This window comes from Amblyomma americanum, chromosome 7 (assembly GCF_052857255.1).
Source record: "Amblyomma americanum isolate KBUSLIRL-KWMA chromosome 7, ASM5285725v1, whole genome shotgun sequence".
Taxonomy (NCBI): domain Eukaryota; kingdom Metazoa; phylum Arthropoda; class Arachnida; order Ixodida; family Ixodidae; genus Amblyomma; species Amblyomma americanum.
In genome coordinates, this window is record NC_135503.1 from 121612343 (window position 1) to 121630789 (window position 18447).

The following is an 18447-nucleotide window of genomic DNA, read 5'->3' on the forward strand; positions in this document are numbered from 1 at the left end:
GAAAGGAAAGAGAAAAGCTAAAGAAAACAATTTGTAAAGTTGTTCTGCAAGGAGCTGAAACATTGTCGCCTGCTTTTGACATGAAAACTGCACGGCAATGATGCACGGAGGCGCGGAGCGCCTTAGTCTAACTGCAATTTTGTAACAGTTCGCAGTATATATTTACCATGACGCTAATAGCCACGCGCCAGCGCCTAGCGTACTTCCCAACGCCGTTCAAATCCAGCGCGCTGCTGCCAGGTCACGTGGCAGGACGCAGCACACCCTCCTCCCCTCCTCTCCCTCGGTGCATTCCGGAGTGATATCCGGCTAGGCCTTACGCCGCTCCGTGCCGTGGTGCGTGCTGCTGTTGTTCGTGTGCTGTTTGTGTCTGATTTCAAAATCGTTCCTTCAAACTTCCGTTTGGATTTGCTGCTTACCGTAGCTTGCGCCGCGTGTGAGCAATGCAGCCGTTCGCGTACTTTGTGAAAAGTGACCACGCCGAGAAGCATGGAGCCGTTTCATATTGACAACACGTTCGGCTTCAACCGTAGCAGCCGCGAAGCAAGAGAAGAAAGCGGTTACTGGAATGCGTCGAGTCTTCGTTTCCACAACACGTTCGACTTCAACCATAGCAGCCGCGAAGCAAGAGAAGAAAGCGGTTACTGGAATGCGTCGAGTCTTCGTTTCCACAACACGTTCGACTTCAACCATAGCAGCCGCGAAGCAAGAGAAGAAAGCGGTTACTGGAATGCGTCGAGTCTTAATTTCCACAACACGTTCGACTTCAACCATAGCAGCCGCAAAGCAAGAGAAGAAAGCGGGTACTGGAATGCGTAGAGTCTTCGTTTCCAGGTGAGACCCATAGTGTAGCGCAAGAGTGCGTGCAATTTGCGACCGCGAAAATAAACGAGCGAGCGCAAAGGCGGAACCAGAACCGGAAAGGACGAGGCGCTGTCAGCTCTGTCCTGTTCGTTTCCCTTCGGCATTGCGTGTGAGTCACTGGTTGTTTCCGCGGCAGCAAAGTGCATTCCACGTCGAATCATCAAACTGCTGGTCCGCCAGTGTTCACAGTGTATGCGTTGCGACGCGAGCGCCGAGGTGTATGCATAGATGCGTTTGCTGAATGGCAGGCACACGTAGGAGTCTTAAATGTAAATGTGGCAATTGTATACCGCCCAGCAAGGCGCGTGACTATGTTTTGGGCTTTCGTTAAGGTGGTTGCCCGACATCCTGTTCATTATTCGACGTGGAACGTGATCGTGCACTGCCTGCACTCGTGTTTTTGACACCAGTATCGGCTCGTTGCGGACTGCCGATAGCGTGCGCCGCTCGGTCTGTTTAGCGTTCTGTTATTCGCTACGCGTATGTGTGTCTTTATAGTGATCTGATGTGGCGTCTTAAGGTTAGAACACACCTCTACGAGCCGATTACACCAGCTGTCAAGCTCAGAGTGGGAGGGGTGTGACGCGTCAAGGCATGCAAGCGACTGAGTGAATTGAAGCGACGCGTCACTGCGATACCACAGCAGGTAGCTACCTGCTCGATCACTTTTGTAACATTGGTAACATTGCCTGCAGCTTGTAAAGTTCTTTTAGTTGCTGGCGGCCGTGAATAAAAATCATTGCTAAATGATGGCGAAGAAGTAACCCTGGAAAAAGAGCGCTTTGTAGCCCTTTCAAATTAAGTGGTTTTGAATAACCTAACGATGACTTCCAATCGCAGAGTTGGAGCACTTCTGGAGCAACGTTTCCTGCTCTTTTCGGAGCAACAGGGAGCGGTTGCCGAGCCGAGATTGCTCCGTGGAGCAGTCGGGACTGCTCCGCCGAAATCGGCGGATCCGACCGGAAGTTTGCGTGACGTTCTTATGCAGCGGCGATAGCGGCGCCCTACATGCTCTGGCCTGCATGCTCTGGCCAGAGCAAGTGTACTCCAATCGCAATTTCAGGTCGCGCGCTCTGCGCCGGATTCAGACGCTCTGTCACAGAGCGTGCAGACCGCCCCGGGCCTGCGATTGGAATTCACGATAAGTAGTACAGAGCTTATCATAAAAACTAGTGTGAGCAAGTGGCGTTATGTATATGAAGTTTGGGTGTTTAAACATTTTCTTGTGGTTGTGTGAAATGCCAGCAATACAAATAATTATCAGGAAGTGCCAGGCATTGTGGGTGCAAAATACACAGCTGGAAATTATTATGTTTATGCAGGTGAAGTGCTTTCTCTTCAGTAGTGAAGAGGTCTGAAAAGAGCTTCATCGGAGAAGATGTCTCCACTGTCCAGATTTGGGGCTGTTCTTGTCTGTGCCCGTTCAGCGTACATTGCAGAGCACAAGTATGTGTCGAGTTTTCTCAGATCTGTTTTTTTCACCTCTGCATTGAGATTAGTGTGTTGCAATGTCTGCTTTGGACCAGATGGCATGTATTGGCATTCCCCTATTCAAAATAACGTGTGTGTCCCTTCTCGATAGGTCATCATCAGATAGTGCCAGTTTCATGCTCAGAAAGAAGCAGTGCTTAAATACAGGGGGGTCTCGGCTGGCCTCGGAACCCTTACAAAACTAACGAGTAATCTGAGACTCCCTGTACTAGAATGTAGGGAGCACATGAATCCGAAGCAAGCAACCAATTTTCTTTTTCTTGTTAGTGGTGATTGGAACATTTCTCCTGTCATTTTTAAATTTCGTGGTGATTTTTAGCAAGAATCTTTAATACGTTTTCTTATAGCCAAGATGCAAAAAATGCAACAGAGCTGGCCGCTCAGCTCCAAGGCTACACAGCAACAATGAACACACTGGCATAGCCTCAGCTCAGCCGCTTTCTCTCTCTCCATCTCTAGTTCCCTCCCCACCTGTTCTCGAGTCACTAGAGACCCCCTTCAATGCAGCCAGGCTTTAAAAAATGTCAATATGAAGTAATGGGCTACAGGGCAGCATTCTGAGGTGATATTACAGCATGAGAACAATGCTTCTTGCCTCTAGTATCCATCTCCCATTGCACTCCTCATAGACAATCATAGTAGAACGATAACCATGTCAAGCTTCTGCAGTAATGCCGGTGTCACATGGCACTCCTCAGAGACTGGTCGAGCAAATACGTCTTATTTCACTTGATGAAAAGAATATGAATGGTGTTATATAGTGCAGCTATGAATGCACCTCAAAGGTGAAACATTAATTGGGGTTGACAGCTTCTCTTCTGTGGCCTCTCACTGTATAACGAAAGTAAAAACAGCGCTAATTTTTACACAAACCACACAGAAAGAACAGACAGGACAGCGCCCGTCCTGTCTGTTCTTTCTGTGTTGTTTATGTAAAAATTAGCGCTGTTTTTACTTTTGTTACACAATGTTACACCAACTAGTCCAGCAAGAGATACTGTTAAACTATCTTTTCACTGTTGTTGCAATATTTTTACTGCCTCTAGATCTGAGTGGAAAATAAGCACCGTCTACTGCAAACTACTTCAAAGTCTGTTGAATTATAGCCTGTGCGCAAAAAAGCTAAAAGTGTGTCACAAAGTTCATGCCTGCCCTGTCCAGCTTTGGTGGCAAGCGCTTGCACGTGTTGGGAACTGCAGAAGCGGATTGAATGCCCCGGCACTGTTCGCGGCCCCCAGTGACTCCTCGTGAGATTAAGGCTGTGCCGAATTCTTTCGACATTCCTTCATGTGTTCTTTTTTTATTTTTGGGAGCTGCATTCCTCTGTGCGTGGCTCCTGAAGAGTCTTCTTTTTTCCCTGTGTTGTTGTTTTTTCATTCTTTGCCAAGCGAAGGGGCGACGGAAACGCCGCGCGCTGGCAGTTGGTCTGGAGATTTCGGTGCGTGCGGTCGTGAGTAAGGTCAGCCAGGGAAGTGGTCGGCAAGGAGCCGAGGGGGAGAGCTCTGACGCGTAGAGCGCGGCGACGGTGGTCCCGAAGACGCGAGGCCCAAGTTCGCCTGTATCCGCAAGCCCCCCATCAACCCCGCGACGAGCAACCGCAGCCCGACGCTCCCTGCGACCGGACCTTGCCACTCCGCAGCTAAGCCATCGTTTCTCACCACTCACTTCAACTCTTTTATCTTTGTATTTTTGCTTTCTGTGTTTCTCGTAATCCTTTGTCCTGTATTTCCGTCTCGTAACATTTTTGTATAGCAATTGCCCTGATGTTTCTTTCTTTGTGTTAATTGTTGTGTTAACGTGTTCAATTGGTGCTTGTGTTATTTGCGTCACGTCAGTGTACGGCGCTACCTTGTCGGAAATATTGTAATACTTGGTTATTGTTTGCCTAATTAAATTAATTCGCTACGGAACTTGACCGGAGGCATGAGGCGCAGGCAACGACTAATCAGGCGTGGCCCCTATCGCCGGTCAGCAGTCGAATCACAATATTTCGCACGCGGGGTGGAGAAGTTTGTCGCTCCTCCCCCTCCGAACTTACGGAGAGTGCAGTGGTGGGCAGGTTGGCCCGATTAATTGTAACTTCGGCGCCAACCAACACCACAGCAGCCCACGATGTCTTGACAAAGTGCTAAATGAAAAAAGGTGAATGTTCACCATAAATTGTTACCTCTGTGATTATCTTGGTCAGTTTTGATTTTTTTTGCCATTTCACTTGCTTGGCGATGAGACTGTGCAAGTTCAGTGAATATGCTTGCTCTAATACACTTACAGGAAATTAGGAGCTTGTAGTGACCTGTTTGACTCAGCCTTTCAGCATGCTACCTGATATCATAGTTCAACAAAGCTTGAAAGAAACAGCATATACTATGGACACCAGTTGTTTGTTTGCGTCTTTTTTCAAATGCCTTAGACATTAATGTGCAAGCGCGGACAGAAGTAAACGGAGCGCGCCGCACAAGAAAGAACTGCTTTTCAGCGCCGCCTAGCAAAACCACACGTAAGCTCAAAATCGCGACACGCATATGCAGGCCCCCTACCAGCGCAACCCTCTCATTGCTCCGCTCGCCTCGCATTCGGCCGTAGTCAGGGTCACGCTGATGATGATTATCGTCGGATGGTTGTGCCCTTAGTAGCGAGCGGGCATTTCGGAGCGCACAGACCGCTGCCTTGATGCCACAAATCCCGCGGGGGTGACGGTATCATTATGTCGTTTCATCTGTGACAGCTGAAGGCGCGTTTCCATCGCAAATAGCGCGCGTCCTTCGAACTTTAGTTGCCTCTGGGATTCATTTCCATCTCGCTATAGACCAAATAAACTCAAAACACTCGATCCACCACCGCAGTTTCGGGTTCTTTTAATACAGTTACCGTTGATTTTCGGCTTGCACCCACGAGGAACCGATGGAGCGGCAAAGCATGCGCCCTGTGTGTCTGTACTGCACCACAGTGCTCCTGCATTGGAACCTCGCCTAGGAGGTCAGCTTAAAATGAGATGAAACCGCCGCTCTTGGCGCTTTTTGCAGCGCGATCCAGCGTCTCAAGGATAGTGACTGCTTCCAAATGTGCTGGATGCAGCTGTTGGGTTTCCACGCCTATCATCTCAAACAGACCAATGTCTATATGTAACCGGTAGCAGTGAAGTAATACAGCTCGCACAGAAGAGTTTGGATCGCTTGCCGGGTTCTGTCGTGGCTCATACTCTGATTAGTGGGCGATCACGGGTACTTATATGCCGAATTTCGCACGCGGGGCACGCAACAGTGACGCACTGCTGCCGCGGCATTCGTGTGGGTGAGACAGCGGGTGCTTGTAGTCATCCTAAGGATCCGAAGGTGCATGCGAAATGATTACCATGAGCTCTGCTCCGCACATGACAGCGCGATACGCAGCGCACTGTCTCGGTGGTGATAAGAGCAGGATCCAGTACAGGGGCAGTTTGTTTCGGGGGAGACAGGCAGGGTGCATGCACTAGTGCTGCGTCAGCGCCTGGTAGGGACAAGGCGAATCATCAGTGATAACTGTAGAAAATTAACACAAAACTGCGGCAGTATGCCGAGTGTTTCGAGCGCTTTTGCTTGCGAGTGAGACGCAGCAGAGTCCCAGCGGCAGCAAAAGTTCGAAACACGCGGGTTGTTTGCGGCGCAAACACGCCTCCAGCTGTCTCAAACGAAGCGGCTTAATGGTAGAGCCGTCCCAGCGCAATTTGCCTTACCAAGACAGCGGTCTTTGTTTTCCGGAATGTTCGCTAGCTACACAGAGCACGACCATCCGGTCATGATCATCATCAGCACGACACAGACACCGGACGAATGCGAGGCAAGCGGAGCATTGAGAGGGTCGCGCCGGAACCGGGCCTGTACATGCGCGTGGCGATTACGAGCTTTCGTCTAGTTTGGCTAGGCGGCGCTGACACGCAGTTCTTTCTTTTTCGGCGCGCTCCGTTTACTTCTGTCCGCGCCTGTACATGGACCACCCCGTGATATTTGCTCTGTGACTGGTAAATAATTTATAATTTATAATAATTTATTTATTCAGGCCTGCCATCAGGGCGCTCGGCGTCGTCTTTGATCGCACCCTCTCATTCATTCCCCACGCAGAAAGGCTCAAGGAGCGTGCCGAGACGCTGTCTGCCCGCTTGGCGACTTTCTTCCGCATAAGCGGCACACCGGCGCCTGCTCGTCTGAGGGCGCTTTACCGCCAGGTCGTGCTGCCTACGCTCGCCTATGCGTCGCCAGTTTGGTGGACTGAGCGTCCCCATTCTGGTTTGTGCTCTCGCTTAGTGTCGGTGCAGCGGTCCCCGCTTTTGTTGCTGGCGGGGGCCTATTCCACAACGAGCACGCGGGCGTCGCAGATTCTTCTGCACGCCCCACCCTTGGCGATTGACCTCGACAGGTTAAACGCGGAGTTCGACCTCTTCTCCCGTCAGCAGGACGTAGCTTTCGCGACGAGGTCCTTCCGTGCTCTCGAGGTCGAGGAGCCCTTCGACAGTTCCGCTCGGCACCCTTCGGAGGCTGTATGTTTCCCGCACAGTCGTTCGGATGTGGAGGCGTCGGCGGCTGCGGCGTTGTTGCCGGCGCATCACATCTACACCGACGGTGCTTACACCTCCGTCTCTGCTGGCGCTGCTTTTGTGCCGTTCGGCTTGCGCGGTCGCCTTCGGGCGGTCGGCCGTTTTCGGGTGGAGGGTGCGACCTCTGCCTACGCTGTGGAGCTGGTCGCCTTTACGGAGGCGGTCACCTTCGCGCGGTCGCTTCCGGTTTCGCCCGTTTGCTTTTACACAGATTGTCAGGCAATATTATCGGCCTTGGCTACATACGCCACACGAGATTACAACATTGACAAACTTAAATCAGACCTTTTGGCCCTAAAGTCTTCTAGACTGTTTAAACTTTTTCACGTGCCGGGAAATTCCGATGTCCTCGACAACGAAATTGTAGATGTGGCCTCGAGCGCGAGCTTGTCCCCGCGGGTGAGGCGCGTGCTGCGCCGACCCGTCTTGAAACACGGACCAAGGAGTCTACAACATGTGCGCGAGTCAATGGGTCTCTCGAAACCCAATGGCGCAATTGAAACGTGAAGGCCCTTCGCGGGCCGCGTTGCGATCCCGGACCGCACAGGGGTTCGGGCGCAGCAACGGCCCGTCCCAGGCGCTCACTTGTCGCCGGGACGGAGCGAGAGCGCACACGTTGGCACCCGAAAGATGGTGAACTATGCCCGGGCAGGACGAGGCCAGACGAAACTCTGGTGGAGGTCCGAAGCGATTCTGACGTGCAAATCGATCGTCCGTTTCGGGTATAGGGGCGAAAGAACAATCGAACCATCTAGTAGCTGGTTCCCTACGAAGTTTCCCTCAGGATAGCTTACGCTCGATGGGAGAGAAGTCACACCTGGTAAAGCGAATGATTAGAGGCATTTGGGTCGAAACGTCCTCAGCCTATTCTCAAACTTTCAATGGGTGTACGGGAGGCCTTCTGGGTTGAGGCCTCCCGCTGCGATTAGAGTGAAAGTTGTCCACTGGTAAGCAGAACTGGCGCTGTGGGATGAACCAAACGCCAGGGCAAGGCGCCCGAGTCGGGACGCTCATGAGAACTCATGAAGGGTGTTGGTTGCTTAAGACAGTAAGACGGTGGCCATGGAAGTCGGAATCCGCTAAGGAGTGTGTAACAACTCACCTGCCGAAGCAACTAGCCAAGAAAATGGATGGCGCTCTAGAGTCGCGCCTATCCCCGGCCGTCGCTGGCAGAGTAGCACGAACAGTGGGGGTGCTAAGCCGCGACGAGTAGGAGGGCCGCAGCGGTGGGCGTTGAAGGTGTCGGGCGCGAGCCCGCCTGGAGCCGCCGCTGGTGCAGATCTTGGTGGTAGTAGCAAATACTCAAGTGAGAACCTTGAGGACTGAAGTGGAGAAGGCTTCCATGTGAACAGCAGTTTAACATTGGTCAGTGGGTTCTTAAAGTAGGAGAAATCCTTTGAGAAGCGGGCGCGTTTGTGCAGCTCTGTCTGTCGAATCGGAGACGCCCCGCTGCAACCGAAAGGTAATCGGGTTAACAGTCCCGAACACGGCTACGGAGATCGGTCCTTCGGGGCCCAGTGCGGCAACGCAAACCAGCTCGGAGACGCCGATGGGAGCCCCGGGAAGAGTTTTCTTTTCTCTGTAAGGAGATGGAGTCCCTGGAATGGGTTCACCCCGAGATAGGGACGGTGGCTCCGTAGAGCAGTGCGGCTCTTGCGCTCTCCGGTGCGCTCCTGTCGGCCCTTGAAAATCCGAGTGAGGGAGTGTGATTTTCGTGCCGGACCGTACCCATATCCGCCGCAGGTCTCCACGGTGAACAGCCTCTAGTCTCTAGACCAATTTAGGTAAGGGAAGTCGGCAAAACGGATCCGTAACCTTAGGAAAAGGATTGGCTCTGAGGGCTGAGCCGGACGGGCTGGGGTCCAGAAGCAGGAATGGCACTGCACCGGGACTGGGCGAGGCTCGCCGCCGTCAAAAGCGGTGCGGCCGAGCCCGGACCAGCGTCGGGACCTTCCTGTGGAAAGCCACAGCTGTACTTGTTCCGGGGGCGTCGTGCCCGAGGTTCTTGCTTCGGCCGGCAGAAAACAGCCAACTCAGAACTGGCACGGACCGGGGGAATCCGACTGTCTAATTAAAACAAAGCATTGCGAGGGCCAGCATTGGTGCTGACGCAATGTGATTTCTGCCCAGTGCTCTGAATGTCAACGTAAAGAAATTAAAAAAAGCGCGGGTAAACGGCGGGAGTACCTATGCCTCTAACCCGAAGAAGTGCCTGGCTGTCTGTGGTGGCCGACGCAAAAAACAAGATCTCCAGAATCCAGGTTGACCAGCAGTTTTTTATCGCTGGAGAGAGGGTTCCCCAGGCCACCGCAACATCTTGGCGTTACCTGGGGCTTTGTTTCACTCCGACTGGAATGGAAACACCCCAACTGACTCCGGTTATTAAAGACTATATTTCAAAGTTAACGAAAGCACCACTGAAGCCCCAGCAGCGACTAGTCGCTCTGAGGTATTACGTTATCCCTCGCTTGCTCTATCAGCTTGTGTTGGGACCGATTTCAGCCAAACTGCTCAAGTGCGACAAAGTCTTCCGGGCGGCCATCCGTCAATGGCTACTCCTTCCTCATGACTTCCCTCTGGGGGCATTTTATGACCCTGTTAAGTACGGGGGATTGGGCATCCCGTGCCTCCGAACTTCTGTGCGGGCTCATCGCATCAAGCGTATCACCAAACTTGAAGCATCATCAAATAATCCATGCCGCATCCTTGCACAGATGGACTCTATTAAGTCCATAAGACGCCAGGCAGAGCTGTGCAACTTTCGAGGATTCACCATCGACTCGACGGCATCTGGTAACAACTACTGGAAATCATCTCTCCACAGTAGTAATTACGGCTCTCCCCTGCAAGGGGTCTCCTCGGCTCCTAGCTCATCTGCGTGGATCGCCGAAGGAACGAAACTGCTCCGTGGACACGCTTTTATCGATGCCGGGAAAGTTAGGTACAACTCTATGCCCAATCTGACCCGAACGAAGAGGGGTCAGGACGTACCTAAGCAGTGTAGAGGGGGCTGCAACTCCTCCGAAACATTGACACATATTCTCCAAAGATGCCACCGTACTTACAGGGCAAGGATTCACAGGTATAACGCTTTGGCAGCCTACCTGGCAGGTAGCCTCCGAAAGAGGGGCTACCAAGTCCTGGAAGAACCAATCTACGCCACCTCACTCGGGGACCGAGAACCAGACTTGGTAATCAAAAGGGATGATCAATTGGTGGTCCTCGATGTGCAGGTGGTGGGAGGCGGTATCACGATGTCCCAGGCCATCAATGCAAGGTTTCAAAGTACATGCTGCACGACTTATTAAGCCAAATTTCACGTGATCATGATAACCTTAAACCCATTGTTACTTCACTGACTTTAAGTTATCGGGGTGTTTGGGAAAGGGAATCTGTTAAATCCCTTAAACTTCTTGGTTGCCCAAAGAGTGACTTTAAAGTACTAACAGTTCGTTGTCTAGAAGGTGTGGTCCGGTGCTTTAGGATGCACCAGCGTATGACGGGCACGTTGGTGTCCTGAGGTTCGGGCCCTCCGGCTGCAGCCCCGCGCCACTACTAACATTGTACCACTGCGTCACAGTGGGAATCCGTTCGTTCTTGAAATCCTGCGCGCTAATGTAGCAGAATTCTGATTCGGCTAACGCGGCGCAGTTGCCGCTCCGAAGTCCCCCATTGATCTAAAGCTGATGAGGCCAGCCTGGCCTAGGGGGCTTCGTGAGTGACAGCGGCGGAGGTGGGGAGGACCGCAAAAAAATAGCCAAATGCCTCGTCATCTAATTAGTGACGCGCATGAATTGATTAACGGGATTCCCACTGGGATCGGCGGTACGAGTGCTTCAGCTCGGGTATCTACAGAAGGCACTTTCTCACAGCACGAAGAGAAAGAGTGCTACTGCTGAAGACACAAACACAGAAGGCTTGAAAACATCAAAACATCAAAGCATTCAACGAGCAAGTTCACATAATGAAAGCTCTACAAGCAAGAGGTCTTAGGCATTATATAAGCACTCTAATTACATACACACTTGTTCATATAAATAAACGCCCGCCGTTCAGGCCCGCTGCCTTGGCTGCCGTTCCGCTGGTGGTGGCTAGCGACCTTTTTTTTCCCTCGTTTTTTTCTTTTTATTATTAAATTCATTTTGGACCTGGCCCTATTCAGTTTATTTCTTATTGGTTTAAACCTGTTATACTTGTGGCACAGGCAGAGGCGCTTTTATTTTTATTCTTTTTATTGCCTCACTATATATTTATGCCCCTATCTACTGACTGCCTCTCCAGCCACCGCCACGGACGGACGCATGCTCGGGAGCTCACGCGGCCACCCTGCCTCGAGCCGGCCCCAAGTGAGTAGATCTCAAACTTTCCTTCGTATCTTGTTTCATCCTTACCACAGATCATTGATAATCATAGCATTCGATAGGCCTTAAAGCTACGAAATTATTGGTATCAACAGTTTCTTGTGCGGCTAATTAGTTTCTTAATTAGACAAAAAGCTCTAAAAAGCTACCAATTCCTTTAAAATCTTCCAGCTTTTTCCATCGTCGCCGCTCCGCAAGTAAACAACACACACTTGTACTCCCTAAACCACCGAATTGGCCACCCCTCTCTCACCAATTTCTCCGCGACACTTTTCCTCTCGACCACAGAAAACTCATTAATACACACCACTAATCAAAACACACAATCGGTCAAATCAATGGCTATAACCTTTGATTTGCTAGAGACACACTAAAACAAAACACTCCAAGGGATGTGCCTTTTGAACTCTGTCGAACGACACCATCGTCACTGTGGGGTCTGCATTATTTGGGCTTTAATTAACGAAAAACAGGAAACTCTATTGTTCCTGTCAAAAAAGTGGTCTGCAAACTTTTCTCTACGCGAAAGACAATTAGAGAACCGTATTGTGCTCTCCATTCTCTTTATTTGGACACCTGATTCGCACAGATTCACCTTACCAGTCAAAAGAAATTGAATTTTTTCGATATTTTCAAATTCGGATTCAGATTTATTTCAACAACACTTGGTTGCCGAGGAGGCGAACAAAAAGGCAATCAAAAGTTGCCTGACGAAGCGTCCGCCCCCTTTACACTCTACCACTGAGCAGTGGGCAGGTTTAACTAAAGAAAAACAGATCATAACACCAAAGAGACATTGCATATAACATTATACACGAAAACGTCAAAAAAGAAAAAAACAAGAAAAAAACAGCACATATTCATTTAAGGTACACAATTAAGAAATGCTGTAAAAAGTATATTCGCGAGTCAACATTGTTGCACAGAATTGCACATAAAATACAAATATCGGTGTGACTGAACATAACAAAAGGCAAGAAGAGCTCAACTAGGACGGCCAAAGTAAGGTTTTCTTTTCTAATAAAAACATGGATTTTTCTTTTTTTAATATAGGGCAGATATGTGCAGAAAAAGTAAGCCATTGCTATGTCACAAAAAGAAATGGGTTAACTTTTTGCTAAATGCTTTCTTGGAACGACTGTTGTGAATGGTTTCTATAATACCCGGGTACTTATTTAGAAGATCAGCGATTCGATATTTTAGCGTTTGTGTACCGTAGTTCCGTACGCACTAGTTCTTTTCTACAGGTCATATGCCAAAGGTTATGGTCGTGGTCTCTAAAGAAGAAAGTTTGCGAGAACCCAGCCGGGTCCATTTTTATTTGATCATATATTTTCAAAGCTACTGTTTTGTTCATGATATTCGTGATAGTTAATATCTGATGTTTTTCGAAAAGTGGCGCTGAGGGGGCTCTATATGGAGAGTTTTCTATTAATCCTAAGACTCGTTTTTGTAGTATAAGCAGGTTTTCCATGTTTGCTTTTGTCGTAGTTCCCCATACAAGAATACAATATTGCAAACGAGAAAAAACTAGACTATAATACAGCTGCTTTTTTAACCACATTGGTAGTAAGTTCTTTACTTTGAAGATAATTCCGATTGATCTGGAAATATCTTTTCGTAATTTTTCTATGTGCAGAGACCAGCTCAAATTTTCTTGAAAAATAACCCACAGAAATTTGTGAGAGTTTACTCGTTCTAGGTGTTCCCCACGAAATTGTATAATAGGTTCTCTATTGATGGCTTTATTTCTGGGACGGAAAATAATGTACTTTGTTTTATTAGTGTTCAAGGCTAACTGATTAATGTTAAGCCATTGTGATAGGTTACTTAGCCAGCTGTTTGTTTGCCTTTCAAGCATTTCTAAGTCTGTTCCAGAAAAAAATACATTAGTATCGTCTGCATACAGGATTATATCTGGCGTAAGTGGAATATCGATAATGTCATTAATATAAAACAAGAACAGTAAGGGCCCTAAGATGGAGCCTTGTGGGACCACATATTTTATTGTTCCTAGACCTGATTTTGCTTGGTTTATCTGCACGTATTGTTGTCGACTATCTAAGTAACTTTTTATTAAGTCAAATGCAATTCCTCTGATTCCATAGTTGTATAACTTTTCAACAATATATTGTGTTTGATGGAATCAAACGCTTTCTTGAAGTCAAAGTCCTATTGTATGATATTTTTGCTCAAAGTTTCTTATTATTTTATCTTTAGTATTAAGTAACGCTTTTTCAGTGGACTTGTCTTCCTGAAAGCCATATTGTTGTTCTACAATTATACCTTCTTATTTACAAAAATTTAATAAGCGAATGTAAATAATCTGCTCCATAATTTTTGAAAAGACTGGAAAAACTGATATTGGTCGGTAATTATTTAAGTCGTTTTCGTTTCCCCCTTTAAAAATTACTGACACTTTTGCAATCTTTAGCTCATGAGGGAACATCCCAGTAGAAAGGATTAAATTACATATGTGAGAAAGCGGACTGCTGATATGCTGTGCTACTGATTTTATGGGTTGGACCCTGAGATCATCTATTCCAGAAGATTTATTATTACTTAGCTGTCGTATAATGGCACAAATTTCTTCTGAAGTTGTAGGAACCAGGAAAATCGAGTCCCTGAATATTGATTTCATGTGTGTTTTATGCTGAATATTATTGTCTATGTTGGGATTGGGAGCCCCAGCAGCTTAAAAGTGATCATTAAGTCTGTTTGCCAGGGGGTCCCTGTGTAGGACACACCTTCAATTGTCAATTCGGTAAGGTCCCTTCTCTCACCCTTAGGCATCAAATTATTTACGGTGGTTCAAACTTTTTTGGGATTGTTATAAATCTCAGTGAACTTGTTTTCGTAATACATGGCTCGCGAACGTTTGATATGAGAATTAAGTTTATTTCTGAATTTTTTGAACTGCGTAAGAGTATTTGGATCCCTGGTTTTGATAAATAGTGCGAACATCTTGTCACGTTTCTTTATTCTTCTAACAAGGGCAGCGTTTATCCAGGGTTTCCTTGCCTTTTTTGTTTTTCGAAATTCATCGACAGGAAATGCAAGTTCGTATTGCTTTTTAACTTCGCTGATAAAGATATCATACGCTAGAACAGGATCGGCTGAAGAATATACTTGTTCCCAGCTTGTTTCTGCTAGTAAGTTCTGAAAAAGTGTTACTTTTTCTGCACAAAAATTCCTATATTTCATGGTTTTAGAGGTGGTATTTTGAGGTTCCCTAGTTTTAATGTGGTTCAGAAATAAAAATATTGGTAGGTGATCACTTTTTTCATATGATAATACTCCAGCTTCTAGGTCATTCATATCATAACTTGTAAAACACAGGTACAGTGAGGACGCAGATATTCCTGTTACTCTAGTCGGTACATATCAGGTTTTCACATCCGAAGCAAAGGAGGATATCCTCAAGCTTTTGTTTGTTAGGCTGAGGAGGGGCAAAATCAATATTTAAGTCTCCACATAAAACAACATGCTTGCCAATGTCTGCACAGTATTCTAGCACATTTTCAAGAAAATCCAAAAACACATCTACGGTTCCATTAGGAGGCCGGTACATGATAACAAAAATTGTGTTGACACATCCTATCACGATCGTTTCATAACTAGAATTTATAGCAGTATATTCTGTGATAACATTAAAGTTAAGATTGTTTTTTATGTATATCGTAACGCCTCCGCCACGTTTCTTTGTTCGAAATACTGATTTAGATTTGTAACCTTCAAAATTAATGAATAAATAAGAAAACGTGGTCAAAACATTTTGAAGTAGCCAAAGCATAATTATACGACCGTATTCTGCTCTCCATTCTCTTTATTTTGACACCAGATTCGCACAGATACACCTTACCAGTCAAGAGAAATTGAATTTTTTCGATATTTTCAAATTCGGACTTTGCCAAAAAACACGGTGTCCAAAAAAATTTTTTTTTTCAGGTTCGGGGTGGATTATTTTATCACTGAGTTGTCCTCTTTGGCGAATCGTTTCCTGTTTTTCGTTGATCTCATTTACTCTGCAAAGCGAGTAAACTGGCTGCATTGGACAAGAGCAGAGGCTGGTGTGACCATGGTGAAGTCTGACAGGATGAGAAGGAAGGATAAAGGAAAGGAAAGGAAAAAACATAAGAGAACGCAGGAGGTACAGCAGTCTCCGAGGGAATTTTTGAAGGAGAGGAGTTCCTTGGAGCGGCTGTCCTAACAGAAGCCGAACCATCAGAGTGGGGGGGGGGGGGGGGGGGACAGTGAAGTGATGTCTCACACTAGAGAGGATGAATTCGTTGGCGAACAGCTTCCAAAGTTGGATGGCCAGCGAGTGGAGGCACAGTGTAGTCACAGAGAGGAAGTAGATCAGGATTGCTCCAGCACGCATAGGATGGGGAAGGCCGATAAAAAGTTCTCACAGGCCTTGGTAAGACTGGCAGCAAAGATGGGAGACGATGATGAGGCTTCGCTCCTCATTAACACAGCTTTAACCAACTTCAGCAGGATGAAAACAATCGCAATGGAGGCAATGCAAGAACTTCATTGTCTACGAGGAAAGGTGGAGATCTTAAGAGAAAAGGAGAGATGTACATACTGCGAAGTAGTACAAAGAGCCCCCAAAGAGAAAAGTCCAGAAGCAAACGAAGAGGACAAAGAGCCCCTCGTAGGAAAACTGAGGCACTAGTAATAACAGTCTCGAATTCAAACAAGACATAACGCAAATTATTGGATTCCCTTTAAAAGACAAGAAATTTCATTTTAACAATAAACCGAAGGTAGCAGTAATAGTACATAACCCAGACATAGGTATTTTTCCCGTAATTGTATCAGACAAATTAATAATATTGAAAGCTTATGTGAATGCTAGAGAAATAGACATAGTAAACGTATACATTCAACCTACGGAGGACGTACAGCAAACACTTGTGGTCATTGAGGATCACTTATCAACGAGTACTGTCGATCAACTCTTTATAGCTGGGGATTTTAATAGCAAAAATACTCTTCGGGGGGGGGGAGGGCTGTATTACCGATGATAGAGGCATCAAGGTTCTGGACTTTGTCACAAGAAATAACTTAACAGTAGTAAATGACAGTAGCTCAATTCCAACATTTGAAACAGTCAACGGCCGTAGCTGGATAGATTTGACCATAACCTCAACAACAACAATGAAAAGTATAGAGGACTGGGAGGCATTAGATATTCCCAATAGTTCAGACCATAAGTATATTCGGACAACTTGGGCACAGGGAAGAATAGGCATTAGGAAACGGTTAACCAAAATGGGGGAATATAGGTTACTGGCAAAGCTCACTAACGATGAATGGTTTAAAGAGGCTGGCAACATTTCAATTACGTCGCCTCAACATCTAGACTCGCTCATTAAGACGTTTTATAACAAGATCAGAAAGTTAATTCACAAGTTCTCGAAGAAAGTTAAACCGCAAAACCAGGACAAAATAGCTAAGCTCTGGTGGTGTCCTGAACATTAAATGGAGAGGAAAAGACTTCGAGCACTGAGAAGAAGATATCAAAATGCAAGGAATGTATTAAGGGAAGAATTTAAGAAATCATACGAGGAGGCATTGCAAAAATATAATGAGCTAATCAATAAAAAAGGGATCAGTCATGGAAAGACTACTGCAATCGCATTAAGAATAAGAACCCATTCACACTACCATACAAATTAGCAGCTAAAAAAATTAAAGAAGGTACCATAATTAAGGCAATAGAAAAGCCTAATGGAGATGTATGTAGGACGTTGAGAGAATCAGCAGAATTCCAATTGGGAAGCCTTTACGAGTTGGAGCAAGCAGGGCATAGCTTGCCACAGGTACAATCGAGTTCTGTGGGAAATGAGGAGGAAGCTCGAGACCCAGCCATCCCGTTTGCAGCGAATGAGGTTACGGGAGTCATAAAAACCTTTAGAAAGAACATAGCGCCAGGACCTGACCAGGTGACAACAGGGCGGCTCCTACAACTTTATGACAGCAATAGGGATTTTTTCCTCAACATACTTAATTCAGCGTTAAAACTTCGATATTTCCCGAAGGCCTGGAGAGTAGCTAGAGTAATACTCATTCCCAAGAAGGGAACACCGGAGAGCAAAACTGACAATTATAGGCCTATAGCCATCAATTGCTTATTTGGGAAAATTTTTGAGAAGCTACTTTATCAACGAATCTATTTTCACTTGTCACGACAAAGAGCCTTTCCTGATAACCAATATGGGTTTACAAGGGGCAGATCGACCGTTCATGCCCTCAGCGGGATTATGGAAGCGTTAGAGGAGAGCAAAGCAAATAAACAGAAAATTCTTATAATGTCTATGGACATAAAGAATGCTTTTGGAAGCATATCTAAGGAGTCGGCATTGGAAGAATTAGAGAATCAGCAGATTCAACAGTATTTAATCAATACACTACGGTCCATGTTATCGGATAGGAAAATTGCCTATACTTTACCCGAGTGTACTTTGTGCTATAGATTACGAAAAGGCACTCCGCAAGGGTCACGAATGAGCCCTTTATTATGGAATCTTACAATTGCCAAACTTCTGAGAGGGAGGTTTCCAGATGGAGTCAGGGTACAAGCTTTCGCGGACGATATCACCATCACAGTACAAGCAGGGACAAGAAGAGGACTTAAAGAAGTGGCTAACAAAGCGCTGGATATGGTGCACGTGTGGGCACAAGGGGAAGAATTGGCCTCTAATCATAGGAAATGTGAGTTCATTTTGCGCGGTAAAGACTACCAAAAAAGGCCACCCATTCTTTACTTGGGAGGAAGGGCTCTCAGGTGCGTGCAATCTTTAAAAATTCTAGGTGTTACTTTCACTAGCTCGCTGGGTTTCCTGGAACACTTGGAAATCAGAGGTAAAGTACAGGCACTCACCTATCACCTCTCTCAATTCCACGGGAAGAACTGGGGAATGGCGCCAACACAGTTACAACAGATTTATAGCAGAGGCATTGAAATAATAATAGCGTATGCAGCTCCTATCTGGTTTTCTAACAATACACATATTCTTAGAAAACTAAGAAGTATACAGAGGATTCCACTTTTGAAAATCTGTAAAGGTTATAGAACAATACCTAATAGCACATTGAATGTAGTTACTAATATTGCACCCGTTCATCTCACATTACAAAGAGAGATTGAACTAC

At 46.7% G+C, this 18447-nt stretch overlaps 1 long non-coding RNA gene and 1 pseudogene across 2 annotated transcripts in view; both read left to right on the forward strand.

Annotated features, from left to right (window-relative positions):
* The first annotated feature begins 332 nt into the window (after nucleotides 1-332).
* The window catches only part of LOC144099519 (uncharacterized), a 48278-nt gene continuing 30163 nt past the window's right edge, over nucleotides 333-18447 (forward strand). The window contains exons 1-3 of one of the 2 annotated variants that reach the window (XR_013307420.1): nucleotides 333-834; nucleotides 2187-2310; nucleotides 11207-11271. This is a non-coding gene — a long non-coding RNA (uncharacterized LOC144099519). Of the gene's footprint in view, nucleotides 835-2186; nucleotides 2311-11206; nucleotides 12352-18447 lie in introns of those variants that run through there. The other variant, XR_013307419.1, reaches the window with a different exon arrangement.
* Nucleotides 7363-8694, forward strand: LOC144099636 (large subunit ribosomal RNA; annotated as a pseudogene).